This window comes from Crocodylus siamensis, chromosome 6 (genome assembly GCF_052110815.1).
Source record: "Crocodylus siamensis isolate JL-2025a chromosome 6, ASM5211081v1, whole genome shotgun sequence".
In the NCBI taxonomy this organism is placed as follows: domain Eukaryota; kingdom Metazoa; phylum Chordata; order Crocodylia; family Crocodylidae; genus Crocodylus; species Crocodylus siamensis.
In genome coordinates, this window is record NC_143400.1 from 81,748,744 (window position 1) to 81,761,920 (window position 13,177).

General features: G+C 41.5%; 1 long non-coding RNA gene across 4 annotated transcripts in view; it reads right to left on the reverse strand.

Moving 5' to 3' along the window:
• The window catches only part of LOC149863065 (uncharacterized), a 128,493-nt gene that overhangs the window by 93,004 nt on the left and 22,312 nt on the right, over nucleotides 1-13,177 (reverse strand). For all 4 annotated transcript variants that reach the window (XR_016443065.1, XR_016443064.1, XR_016443062.1 and 1 more), the window contains exon 3: nucleotides 1,511-1,689. This is a non-coding gene — a long non-coding RNA (uncharacterized LOC149863065). The remainder of the gene's footprint in view (nucleotides 1-1,510; nucleotides 1,690-13,177) is intronic.

A 13,177-nucleotide genomic window follows, 5' to 3' on the forward strand; every position in this document is an offset into this window, starting at 1 on the left:
AGGTTTAATAATATACAGTGACTCTAACCTAGTGAGTCCTGCTTGCCTCAATTGCTGGCTTTGCAACCATTCTAACATAACATTTCATTGAACTGTCATTTCATTTTGATATGGTTAAATTTGATAACTCATAACTTAGAAAATGAAAGCAATGGAAGCAAAGTATTTAGGGCAATGCTTTTTATTCTAGCTTTGAAGAACACTCAGACATTTCTGGTATTGTAATGCTGCATTAAAATAGCCTGTACAGTATTTACTGAACCACAGATTTGTTCCCAATTGATTTCTGTTTGTCAGGTAAACCTTTTTAATGGTTTCCTGCTTTGGGTCAGTGTCTTGAAAGAAGCATGTAGATACTTTATTCATCTACAGAGTAATACTTTGATTGGGTTTCTTTACTGTTTTCTGCACAGTACTAAACAGGGGGAAAAAAACACCCCCAACCTCTTTCTTGAAAGATCTTGCACTAGAAATAATTCTTAATATACGCTGATTATACATATGCTAGACTTTCATGGGTTTGCATCGGAAAGAGGTTGGCTTATTATGTTGGAATGACATTCCATCTGCTATACCATTCTGAGAATGATTAACGGGAAAATCTTTTTATGTAATGTCAAGTTAGCCTGTGAAACTCATTGAGACAGCATATACTGAAGTACTACTGGCAATTGCTCTTGCAGGGGTATTATTACAAGATCCACCGGTTCAAACTTTTGGGCATATGTTTCTCACTATTTGGAATTGGAAAGAAGCTTCTCCTACAATACTGCATGTATCACTCATTTCCTTGTGCATAGGAGCACACAACGACCCAAAGCTGGAAAAATCTGAATGTTTAGTTCAGGGCTGTCTCTAATCTGGAATATTAGACTGAATATGAGACTGCAATCTTTTAATCAGTCGTATCAATAACTACCACTCTATGAAGACAATTAATTACAGTAACAATTACTATTTCCTTATAACATTTCCTAAAGAATAAAGTTAGTGAGGCCAGAGTAAATAAAGTTAAGTAAGCAGTCATGCCACAGTTTCAACAGAGTTGTGCTGTTTTTCAATTTTTTTTCTCTTCTTCTAAATGCTAGCAATGTTTTCAGCTTACTATAAACCCTCCATTATGGTACCCTGATGTTAGCCTCACATTTTATTCTTATTGACTATCCTTAATATGAAATGAGAAAATTAGAATTCCAGACAGCAATATTGATAACATTCAAACAAATTTAGGGCAATATTTTTGTCCTGATATACAAATTAGAGACACTACATGCAACAACAGGTGCAAAATGAATATTTATGTGTACACTGTCAGTCTCTTGCTCTGAAACTGCTGGCATGTGGGCACTTTAAGTTAAGTGCATCTTAGAAACATGCACTCACATATATTTAATATAAAACATGGAATGCCCTCTGATCTATACTTCTGTTATATAACATATTGCTTTTCAAGGGCATGTTGTTTAAATTTGTTCTTTTAGCATGTCCTCTGCAACATTGCTTCACTTACCAATCCTATTTGAGAGATACTAGGCTGAAGACAGCTTGGGACATGAATTACAGGAGTTCCATCCATTTTCACCTGGGCTGAATTTGGTCCTGCATGTGGCCTTTGGTTTAGAATCCAATTGTTATAGGTCTGCTTTATGAGTCATTATAAAGATCATTTCAACTGAAGGTCGTCTTTATCTGTAACAAGTGAATGGCCTGTTAAGTAAAATATCTTTCTTTTATTTCTGAAAAAATTTAGCAAGCTCTAAAAATAAACTAGCACGCCACAGAAGCCTTGAATACATTAGATTATATAACGCATGTCATCGTAACAGACTTTCAAATATGAATTACATGTTCAGCCTCTAACCCCTGATTTAATTTTTCAGGAGCTGAGAAACTGTACTTTTCATTGATCCTTTGTTCTTTCATCTCATCACTGTACTTTTCTCACTAATACCAATAACATTTGCATTTCAAAAATTTGCCTTTAATCTGTGACCTCCTTTATAAGAAAACTCTCTTTTTTTATCTTCATATTAAGATTTGGTCAATAGTCTCAGTTGCAACAATGTTAACTTGAATGCAGAAGCAATAATAACTTTAACAGAAGAAATCGTAGCAGGGTTGTTGGCCCCCATCCTCTGGCCTTGACCCTCCGATAACATCTGTGGTTAAAAGTCTGCTCGAGATTAATGGGAGATATGGTGCCTGCTCAGTTTGGCCAGGAGTCAAGAAGGGGAGTTCAAGACCCAGCAACCTCTCGACTCTGATGATGTTGTGACCTATTTTCTCTAGCAGGAACAAGCACAGCATAGGACTGAGCAGTGGTGCAAATTGTTGCAAAGGTGTGTCTCTTACTTTCCAAGGTAAATGGTCATCAGATGGGTAGAGGTATGACTGATGTTTGATTGGCAGTGCTTCTGCCTGGATGGCTGGTTAATGGAGTGATTGGCAGAAGTGGAGTGACCAGTGAGGACAGAAGGAGCACCGTGCACCTGTGAGATGGTGTGTGGCGAGGTGCGACTGAGGTATGTGACTGCAAGGTGTGCAAGTGAGAGAGAGAGGGAATGTGTGTGAGAACTGTTCAGTGTACATGATGGGTGTTGTTTGTCAGTGAGAGGTGATTTGTACCCTGCCAGTTTGAGCACAGCTGTGAGGAGGGAGCATTGGTCCATATTCAACTGGACTTCAGCCCAGGTGACCATCCAGAGCAGTATCTTCTCTTTTGAGGGTAAGGTATCATTCACCCCGTTCTGTGGAGAGCTCAGTACCCTGAAGGGAACAGTGTATGCCTCCATAGGGGAGAGGGAGCCAGGGCTCCAATGGACTCTCAGCCTCTGAAGTGGACAATAGTCCGGCCCCTATGGTGAGAACCACTTTTGCTCTCTGCTTGTGGCTTCACACACCCTTGTATTATATTCACTGTTCTTGTATATATATTTGTTATCTGTTAAAGTCATTTTGTTGCCTTGCCTGTTTAATTATCTTATAATACTATAGTCCAGCTGTTTTGACACTTACCTGAGTCTGTTGCGTATGTGAAATTTGAAGACAGTAGGTGGGGTAGGGCAGTAGTGCAATCCCTATATGGTTAGCTCTATGGTTATGGAATAAACTAGAGTACATCAGAAAACTGTATCAACATTTTGCACAGATAGCTGAGTACTGTAGCCTTTATATTAAACCACAATCATTCACAATCCCAACTTAATGAAGTCCTGGCCCCTGGCCATTTTTCTTCTTTACTGTTTACCTGGAATGAATGCTCCTCTCGTTTGCTTTCAAAGCAGCATGAAGAGAAACTTAGCTCAGTCTAAGCTCAGCTCTATGACAATGAAGTGACCGAAGGCCAGGATTTAAACTGGTTTCTTAGCCACCTTTGGTGGAAATAAGGGACCTAAATTCCAATGAATAATTCAAATTGGTCCTGTGTATGCTTCCACAAAATGTATTGAACATCTGGATTTTAAACTGCAAAGTTTCCTGAGCATCTATGTTGAGTCTATGGAGAGGCCTCCATTGGTAAATGTGTAAAAGAGACTCACACCTAACTCCCATCTAACTGCACTCAAACATAGTGGTGCACATCTTTTGCCAAAGACTTTAATGGACAGGACAGTCACCAAGGAAGTTGGAGACTTGAGACCCTTTCCAACAAATTGTAGATACTTCCATTCCTTACATTGCTGCTAAACCAGAGGCTCTTTTGCCCAGCTACTTTTGTAATGTTCAGACTATATGAAGCCATTGGTGTTTTCCTCTCTATTTATTGGGAACACTGCTTTTACACCGCTGTTATTTCAAAATGAACACAAAGAAAACAAATTGTTGCAGTAATTTCACTCTCACTCCGACCCAGAGGAGAAGAAAAACAAACCAAAACACAGCTACTCCTAGCATACGACTGGTTCCAGCTATGTGTCATGACTTAGACTTTAAAAAGCATTCAGTAAAACCATTGATCTTGTGAAGGTTTAGCAAATACTAGTACTGTTTATTTCAGGACTTACATCTTTCTGTTTTAATTTCACTAACCAAATCCATTCCCTTAGTTCAAGGATGTCGAACACATCCAGACTAACAGATCGGCCACACATGCCATATGCAGCATGCAGGGCCAGTTCAGTGTAGGCACTGCATGCATCACTACAGCCCAAGATTACAGGCAGCACTGCAGACTGGATGACAGGGGTCCATGTGCCATGCCTTTTGACACCCCCCGACCTTAGCTGAATTGTATCTCAGCAAACACATTGTTAAAGTTAAAATGCCTGAGAATAGGTCCTTTCCTTTCTATAAACTGTTTACTAGTTTCATAGTGCTTAGGGTCAGAAGGGACCTAAACAGATCATCAGGTCTGACATTTATTAAGTGTAAATATGCAACCCTTAGAATCAGTACCTCTACAATATCTGATTTACTAATCTCATTAACTACCAGCAAGCTTAAATCAGCGATAGCACAGTTGTTTTGGTACTACAGAGTATATTCCATGTCAGATACCAAATGATGACGGGTAAATGATTAGTGATGTGATTTTCATATCATCTACTTAGATTATTGTAGCAGTTGTCATTCTCAAAGGATCTGAGTATACACATCTTCCATTCAAGTTGGTGGGTACTGATGACAGCCAGCAATTAAAAATAAGTTGTATAGGAGAACCCTAAAGGCCTGGGACATAAGTAACGACCTTATCTGAAACCCAGTGAAATCAAAGAAACTGTTTCCATTAACTGCAGTGTGTGTGGAGTCATGAGTCACCAACCTGGACCCATTAGCAAGTTAGGAAAACACATAAGGATATATTTTTACTCGCTGATCATCATTTGAATCTGGATAGAGTAGTAATTGGTCCAACTTTTAACAGCAGGTGGTAAAGTTCAAATTGCAACAACAGTATCTCCAAATAAGTACCCATGCCAATATGCACTGAGGAAGATAGCATTGCCACTGATAATGGACCTTTACTACCTTGATCTGTATTTTTATGTCATCTGTTTATCTACAGAGCCATACGTGCAGAATCATGTCCAAGAAAAGGCTAGCCCAAGATGATGTTGTTCAAACTGCCACTGATGTCATAACTAACAGCTGTGCCTATAGTATATTTTTGTTACAGCAATATACTATACATAAAAATATGATGGGCAAAATCTGATGCTAAAAGCAGTAAGATAAGACTAATACATAAGTAGATGTGTTATCTTGCAAAATATTGTTTTCTGCAGTGTAAGACAAGAAAAGCAGTACTGTTTCTGTTATTCTTGAGCAGGTAAGCATCATATTTGGTGATAGCACGTACAAAAATCCTGAAAAGATATGCACTTTGCATTCAATACTTAATATGCAGTGAAGGTCACACTCAGGGATCCTGGTTTTCTCTGTTACAAATTCTCTGATAAAACCTGCACATTTTCTGATTAAAAACCCTAAATCTGTGATTAAAATAAAACACCACTATATATGTGTGTGTGTGTATATCAATTGAACACAATGTTTTATTGATACATTTGCAGTTTTAAAGCAATTTGGAAGCCTACCAGTGCCTCAATCACTATAATAAATTTTAAATACCCATAAATTTTGGTATTTGATTTTGGGTTTTAATATCATAGAAAAATGAGAGCTCCCCCTGCCCACTTTGCTCACCTGGACACAGGTGCAGGTCCCTCACTGCCAAACAACAGCCCCACAGCCCTGCACATGCCCCTGAGTCCCCAACCACAGCCCCCCAGCCCTGCTGGTAATGCCGACAAGGGGTGGTCCCCCAGCAGCTGATCGCCCCCAGCAGCCAATCTCTGAGCCAGTGGCTGGTACTTCCGGTTTCATGGATGGTACTTCCAGAGGGTTCACAGCCAATCTCAGGGGGTGCACATGCACCTGTGTGCACCCCCTGTGTGTCACCACTGTCCCCAGCTGCCAGGGCTATGGGGCCAGGGACCCGGTTCTGCGGGCCCCTGCCCCCCAGAGCAGCGCCTAAGCCCTGGCTGCCACCCATGGGAGAAGGCGGCTATGGCCCAGTGGGTGGGACCCATTGCAGCAGGGCAGAGCAGGGCTGGGAAGAGAAGCCCCTTGCTGCTGCAAGCCCTGCCTGCCTGACAGCAGCAAGGGGCCTAACTTCATGGCACCAGCCCTGCTGCCACTGGGCAGACAGGAGCACCTCTCCAGGGTGGCATGAGGCTTGCAGCAGCAAGGTGCTTTCCTGCCTGGCCCTGCTTTGCCCTGCCACACCACTGAGCCATGGAGGCCCAGAAAAGAGGGCAGCAGGGCAGGGAGCCTGAGCCTGCAGCAAGCAGCCTCCCACCCTGTGCACAAATCTGGGAGGCATGTCCCTATCTGCCCCCAAACCCAGGAGTGCAAATAGTGGCAGGGAGCCAGCCTCACTCCCCCCTCACCCCCAGACAAGCTGCCTCCAGCCCCATCCCACTCCCTGCCAAGGCCCTGTGGTCATGCATTCCAGACCCAGGCCCCATGCACTGCCCCAGCCCTGCCCAACTCCCTCCCTATGGGGGTCTCAGTCTCCTTCCCATCCATAAACTTATCTGTGGGAGCTGCTCTCCAGGCTCCCTAGCAGCCATGTGCATAAACATGGTGCCCCCTGCACAACCATCCTCCTGCTCCCCCCAGCCCCTTGCAGGCTGGAACGTTGCCAGCCTTCAGAGAGCTCTTTGCAAAAGTGGAAAATCCATGCGTTTTCCTGTTAAAATGAGAAATACGTGTTTTTCTCAGTTAAGAGAAAAAATCTGTTTTTTTCCATTTTTTTCTGTGGGAAACAAAAAACACAGATCCGTGGTCATATGTAATAGGGCCGTAGTCCTATCCTTTCCCCTACAGGTTGAATTTTTTTCTAGTGCTTTCATCAGTCACTTAAAACAACTGAGTTTTTATGACACTGCCAAGGTACTTTTAGGGGGCAAAACTGAGAAGCGAACAGAATGTTCTCCAAAACTGCCTAATTCATAACTCTGTCAGCCACTGAAATGGAGCATTTTCATTTGCTTCAATGCATGCCAGACGAATTTTGCCCTTTGTGTCAAAGTCATAAAGCATAACTTGCCTAACCTTTATATCCATTTTTGCCATGGATCATTTGGGATGCACTCAAAAAAAATTAACCATGATTTCAGTAGCTATGGAGAATTCTGCTCTGCTTGATAATCTGTATTCTGCTATGCAAAGATTAATTACTGAATGAGAAAGATCATACTTCATGAAGCATTTTTTCTATTGCAGTAATATTCTTCATGGAATATCAGTACTCAACTCAATTCCTGCCCTTTGTTAAACACATGCATACATATAACCTAAATTTTATTTTTTTATTTTGCCTTATTTTACCTATATTCTACATACATTCACACACGTGTGTGTGTGTGTGTGTATGTGTGTGTGTGTGTGCACGTGTGTGTGGGGATAGAAAGGGTTTATAAGTGCTGAGTCATTTCTACAGAAATGGTGTGACACCACTATTTATCACGCATGCTCCAGCCTCCCACTGTGCAGCTGAGGCGAGCTCCATAGGGACAGATGAAAGGGAGGTACTTCTGCTTTTATCAAGGTATTTATGACTGCTGATACATGTGCTCCAACACATTCCAATTCAAACACTGCAGTGTCACCACTTAATACACATGGTGCTATGGAGTTTTAACTAGAGCCTGGAAAGTCGTCTAAGTAAAATGCTCCCCCTTCCAAGCACATGTGTATAGACAGTCTATATACCTGCTGTCACCACGGGGCATAAGCATCTCATCAAAATAAAAGAGTTCATCCTCAGAACTCTGAAGTGGGAAAATACTATTAATGATCATTTCACAGGTTTGGAACCAATGCACAAATAGAGTAAAGGCAGATTTCCATTGTACATTTGAAAATCTCTTGGGTCATTTAGCCAAGGTGTCAGGTGTGTGATGCAGCTAGAATCTAGTATTACAGCACACAAATACCAGACCCAATGTTGCAAGAGATCTAATTCTCATGGAGCTCCACCAATTTCAGTAGGACACAAAGCTGGCACAACTAATGTCTTTTGCAGAGCTATTTGTAGGACTGAGGCCGTGGAAAGATGAGTCCTTCGATCAACAGTTTACAAACTAAGTTAAACCAAAATGTAATAAGAGGTGAACAAATGAATGGTTGTGGTAGGAAAAATAAAGAGAAATAAGAACATGCATTAACTTAGACCCACAAGTACACATCATGATGGTTTGGAGTCAAAGCTTGGTTGCATTTTCAATTAGAATATGCCAGAGAAAAAAAATAAATTTAATTGTGTTCTGATTAGTTTTAAGTAAGTGTAAAATGGATTTCCAGATGTGCAGGATTGAATTGGCTTCTTTTTCCAGATGGTTGCTACCCTGGTTTAGAGAATATCCACTAAGGCAGACATTGGTGATAAAAAGTATACTGCAACTTTCTAAGAAGATACTGTTGACTATCTAGTTAGTTCTGATATTAACTATTCCCTAGGGGTGAGCTCATGAAAGGTAGGTTATTAGTTGGTGACAAACCCCTTTTGGGTACAACAAGGCTGGCTGACAGGGGCTCCACCAGTTTCTTACCCCCCTCAGAGAGTGGACAGTAGTAAAGCTTTTTGATTACTTGCTAAGTTTATTACATACCAGGAGATGCCATCCAGTAGCCTGAACTATGCAAAGAGAGGTGGACTCTAACACTTTCCTATGGGCCCATACAATTTGACTCTTAATTTGGAAAATGGGGATCCCAGTAAATAAACTAAAAGCTACAAGTCAAAAGGGGTTTGAAAAAAATCTAGGTTTTTTCCAGACTTTTTGTGTACTGATGCAATCCCACATCAGAAGAAAGAAGTCATCCCTAATTTCACGATTTAACCAAACCCCTTGGTTGTGGTCAGGCAATGTCACAGGGAGAAAGCAGCCCTGCCTCACCAATTTCCTACTGAGCCAAGCCAAGCCAAGCCAAGATGGCAACTCTGAGGAACCACAGGAACCAGCTCACTGGGGCTGCATCAGACAATGCCCTCCACATCTTTCAGGTCCTGGACCAGATGGTTTTCTCCTTTGAATTTGGACACTTTGCAACAGAATGAGGTCCAATTTTGTGTCATGCTGGGTCACCAAGAAGCAGTCTGCATGGCAGAAGATGGACAGCTAGTCCTAAATGTATAAACCCCCTTTGTAACCTTAACAAAGGGTGTTGGAAGGGAGGTATTGGCCCTTGCTGCATTGTCCCTGATGCTATGGAGTGAACTTTGAAACTCTAGTGGTCCATGACCTACTTTCAGCTTGTAGGCATGCACTGTCTGCATCTATTACATAATAGAGTTTGGGCGGGTACTGTTTCCAATGTTTGATTGAGTAAGTAATGCTTATTTGAGCCTTATGACCTTCAGATTGGTCAGCAAGATGATTGATGCAAGGTTGACTGATACCCTTCCTGCATGTAAGACTGGTCAACTGGAAGAATGACAGAAGTGGTGTGACCAAGAGGGTTAAAAGGCCTGTGGCTGAGGCCTATCCTGATCCTGTGTTGTGTGAGTCCTTGTCTTCCAGCTGCATGAGTGACAACTGTGTGCAGATGTGTCCATAGCAGGGCGAGTGATTGTGGACTGGTTGGGTCCCGGAAGAGTGGGTGAGAGCTGGGGCAGCTAATCCCCTCTGTGTGAGCATATGATAAGAGGCTGGTGAGGATTAAAGGCAGCCAATATCCCTTCTCTATATGTGTTGTGTGCATATGCGTGTGCCAGTCTGGGGGATGTGGACCCAAAGAGGGGTCCCCACACCATGTGCATGTGTGTGTATGTATATAAGCTCTGTGTTCGACTGTGTAAGGTGATGGTCCAGGGGACCAATAGCCTGCTTGCTTGACTGAGAGGTTGCCTGGTCAGCAGCAGTGGAAGTTAATATCCTATTGATATTGTTGTTTTCCTATAGCAGGAGGGAGCACAGAGTGGAAGTAATAATGCTCCTGAAGAATAAGTTCAGCTTCGGAGGGACAGTCTACGCAAGTCATTTACTGTGGAGTAAACTAATTAGCTCCACTGTAAACACCTTGCATTTACACGTGCAACCCTATTAACCAAATTAACTCCACAGCACAGTAATATTTGTAAATACAAGTACTATCCTGCTTTGGAGTTTGGAAGGGGTTTTTTTTTATTTTTGTTGTGGTTTTTTTTATTTGGTTGTTTTGTTTTGTGTTGTTTGTTTTTTACTCGGCAGCACTGCACACATAGATGCTGATACGGCTGGCTGGGTACAAGAGTGCTTCAGTGCAAGGGCTGCCTGCCTGCTAGCCCCATGCTGCAGCATCCTTATGCTCCAGCCAGCACCTCCACAGCTGGGTCAGAGCAGTGCAGGGCTGGCAGGCTGTTCCCCCCCGCCCTCCATCCCTCAGGTCTTCTGCTAGCCAGGGCTGCTCTGACCCAGCAAAACATGTTGTGCAGTCCAAGGCACACATGTAAACGTGGGGCCCAGAGTCAATAAACTCCAGCACAGTAAGCAACAGTTTATTGCATCACCTTAATGAGCACGTACAGAGATGACCTGAGAAAGTCAGACTGCACCAAGTATCGCTACATTTTTAAAAGACTGTCCTTTCTCCCTCTCTCCAAATTATAGTTTATGCCATGTTCATATTATGTGCACAGTATATGGTTCTGGCACAAAGACTCAACTGCTGTTGCTGCAAAGATTAAGGTAAATCTTTTGGCAAGTGCTACCCCATGCTTTGAGTAGAACCTCTAGTTAAATAAGGAAGCAAATAAACTCCTTAGCACATTGTCTCTGTAATCACACACGCCCTGTGACACATGGGGCATTCACAGAATATTCTGAAAACATAATGGTCCTATATTTCCCCTCAGTTTCTTAGCATCCAATCACTCACTGCCAATTAGATGCCCAATGTGCACAACCTTTTGTATTTGGTGAGCCTGATTCCCTTCTTATTTACATGATTGTAAATCAGGAATAACTCCAGTTAGAAGAGAGTCCTGACTGCAACATCACCTTAAAACTAAAGCTTATTGCCCATTATACTCAGGTATAATAAATGCCCCTTTCACGGGGAAAAAGTTAAGAGAACCCAGGCTATTAATTTTTGCAGCAGTATAAATTTTAAGGGAGTCCAGAGATTAGCAAAGGATTAAATTATCTGGTTTGCTTAGATGGTACATTTTCACTTTCAAAGGGTTATCATCATGCTAGCTGTAGACAAGGGCCAAGAGTTAGTAATTCTGGACCTCTTATATTAAAAAAAAAACACTGCTTATTCCTCTTAGGCGCATCTACACAAGATGCTGACTGCGCAGTAGCCAAATATTACTGTGCAGTAGTGTGTCACAGAACTGAAAGTGCTAATATGCTTCTGCACAGCAGTATTAGACTACTGCAAAGAAATTTTGCTTACAAGAAATTCACCAGGACTACTGCACAGTAACTCCAGTTACTATACATTTATTAATACTTGCTTATCCAAGCACTAAATAAATGCACAGTAACCACTGCACTGTAGTGTACATGCACTCCTTGAGATGCAAACCATGCAAGGAAAAGAGAATGACAGAAAAACAAATGTGATAAGCTCATGTCACACAAGTCACAAGATGATGGGTTAACTGGATTTATAAGCCAATGGCTTTTCTGCCGCTAATATGCCTGTCTCGTGCAAGTACTTGTAAAGCAATTCCTTGGACAGAGTTCCCTGAACAATTATTATAAGCCTTGCCATAGAAGACTCAGTTCAACTAGTAATAGATTTAGCTTTCTGTGAAGTCTACTCTGGTCCAAGCATTAACTGTCCACACATGCATTTTATGGCTGTTCCCCCATATTCCAATCCAGAATTATCCCAGTGGATATATCACCATACTGAAACATAATATTTTCCCATAGAAGTGCCATATATATCAACGGATACACTCACCTTTTTTGTATATACTGATGACATTTACTTCTGTTATCATATTGATGTTAGCCTGATAAACTACACTAACTTGTTGCTTCAGCTTATCAGGAACAAAATATACTTGAAATATATTCTGGCCTTAAAATATATTTTAAGGCAGTTTACCTTAAAAGGCAAACTGCCTTTTTAACATCTGGCAGGTCATATCCATTGACAGCCAGAATATCATTTCCGAACATACAAGCCCAGTTTATTAAAAGGCAACACAGGTTCTGCAGGGGAATGGAAAAATGCAGAATATCAAACATTTGCAGAAAAAAGCACCAAACCGCCATCTCTGGAACATTTTGAAAGCATCTCTACCATTCCTGTCCTTTTACTGTTTTAAATTTTACAAAATGTTATTTTATATGCAACCAAGAGGTTAGTTTAATCTTTTTATGCTATAGTAATACCCATTCCTCCTTTCAGCACCTCTCATCATGGGAACATCAGCACCTCTCTCATAAATATGGTACCTATCAATAGACAGTTCTGGGGAGCCAGATCACTTAATATACAGACACTTTCATCCTGACATTAAAAGGGGCGGGGGGAGGTAATTACCCCTGGTACAGGCTTCTTGATAAGCCTTCACCAAAAAACTGGTCATGCAGAGAAAGCAGGTGATGAATTTACCTATAGAAATAACTCATGTGATCTGGTTTTTTGTGTGTGTACTAAACTTTTAAATTATCTGCAAGTCTGCTCTCTGCAGAGGCAGGTATCATTCTGTGGGATAGAATCCATGTATCACATTAGCAAAGTAATAAAAATGGTGCTCTCTCAAAGACAGACTTCACTTTTCTTGTTTTCTTTAATCTAAAATAATTCATACTGAATGTGAATACTCGCTTTGGTGGTATGGAGCAAAATGAAAAATGATGACTTGAGCAAGCCATCTATATTCAAACATACAAAATAAATGTAGGTTGATTTAAGAGGGAAAAGTTCTGGAGGGGTGTTCTGCTCTTCCTGTAAACCAAGTCACCCATCTCTAGTAGCATACGCCAAGGTTTCAAAGAGAGATGAGAGCAAGTCCAGAAGCGCTGAACTTGCATTACACCCAAAAACAAAGAATGTCGTACTCATTTATCATTTATGGCAACATACTGAGAGCAGCTGTGAATGCCATGCTGGCAATTTGCTTAGGATGATGTACTGCAAAATGAGAGGCATACCTAGGAAGCATTACCCTTATAATAATGCATGAAGACCAAGGGTTATCTGGTGTGTAAGTCGTTTACAATGA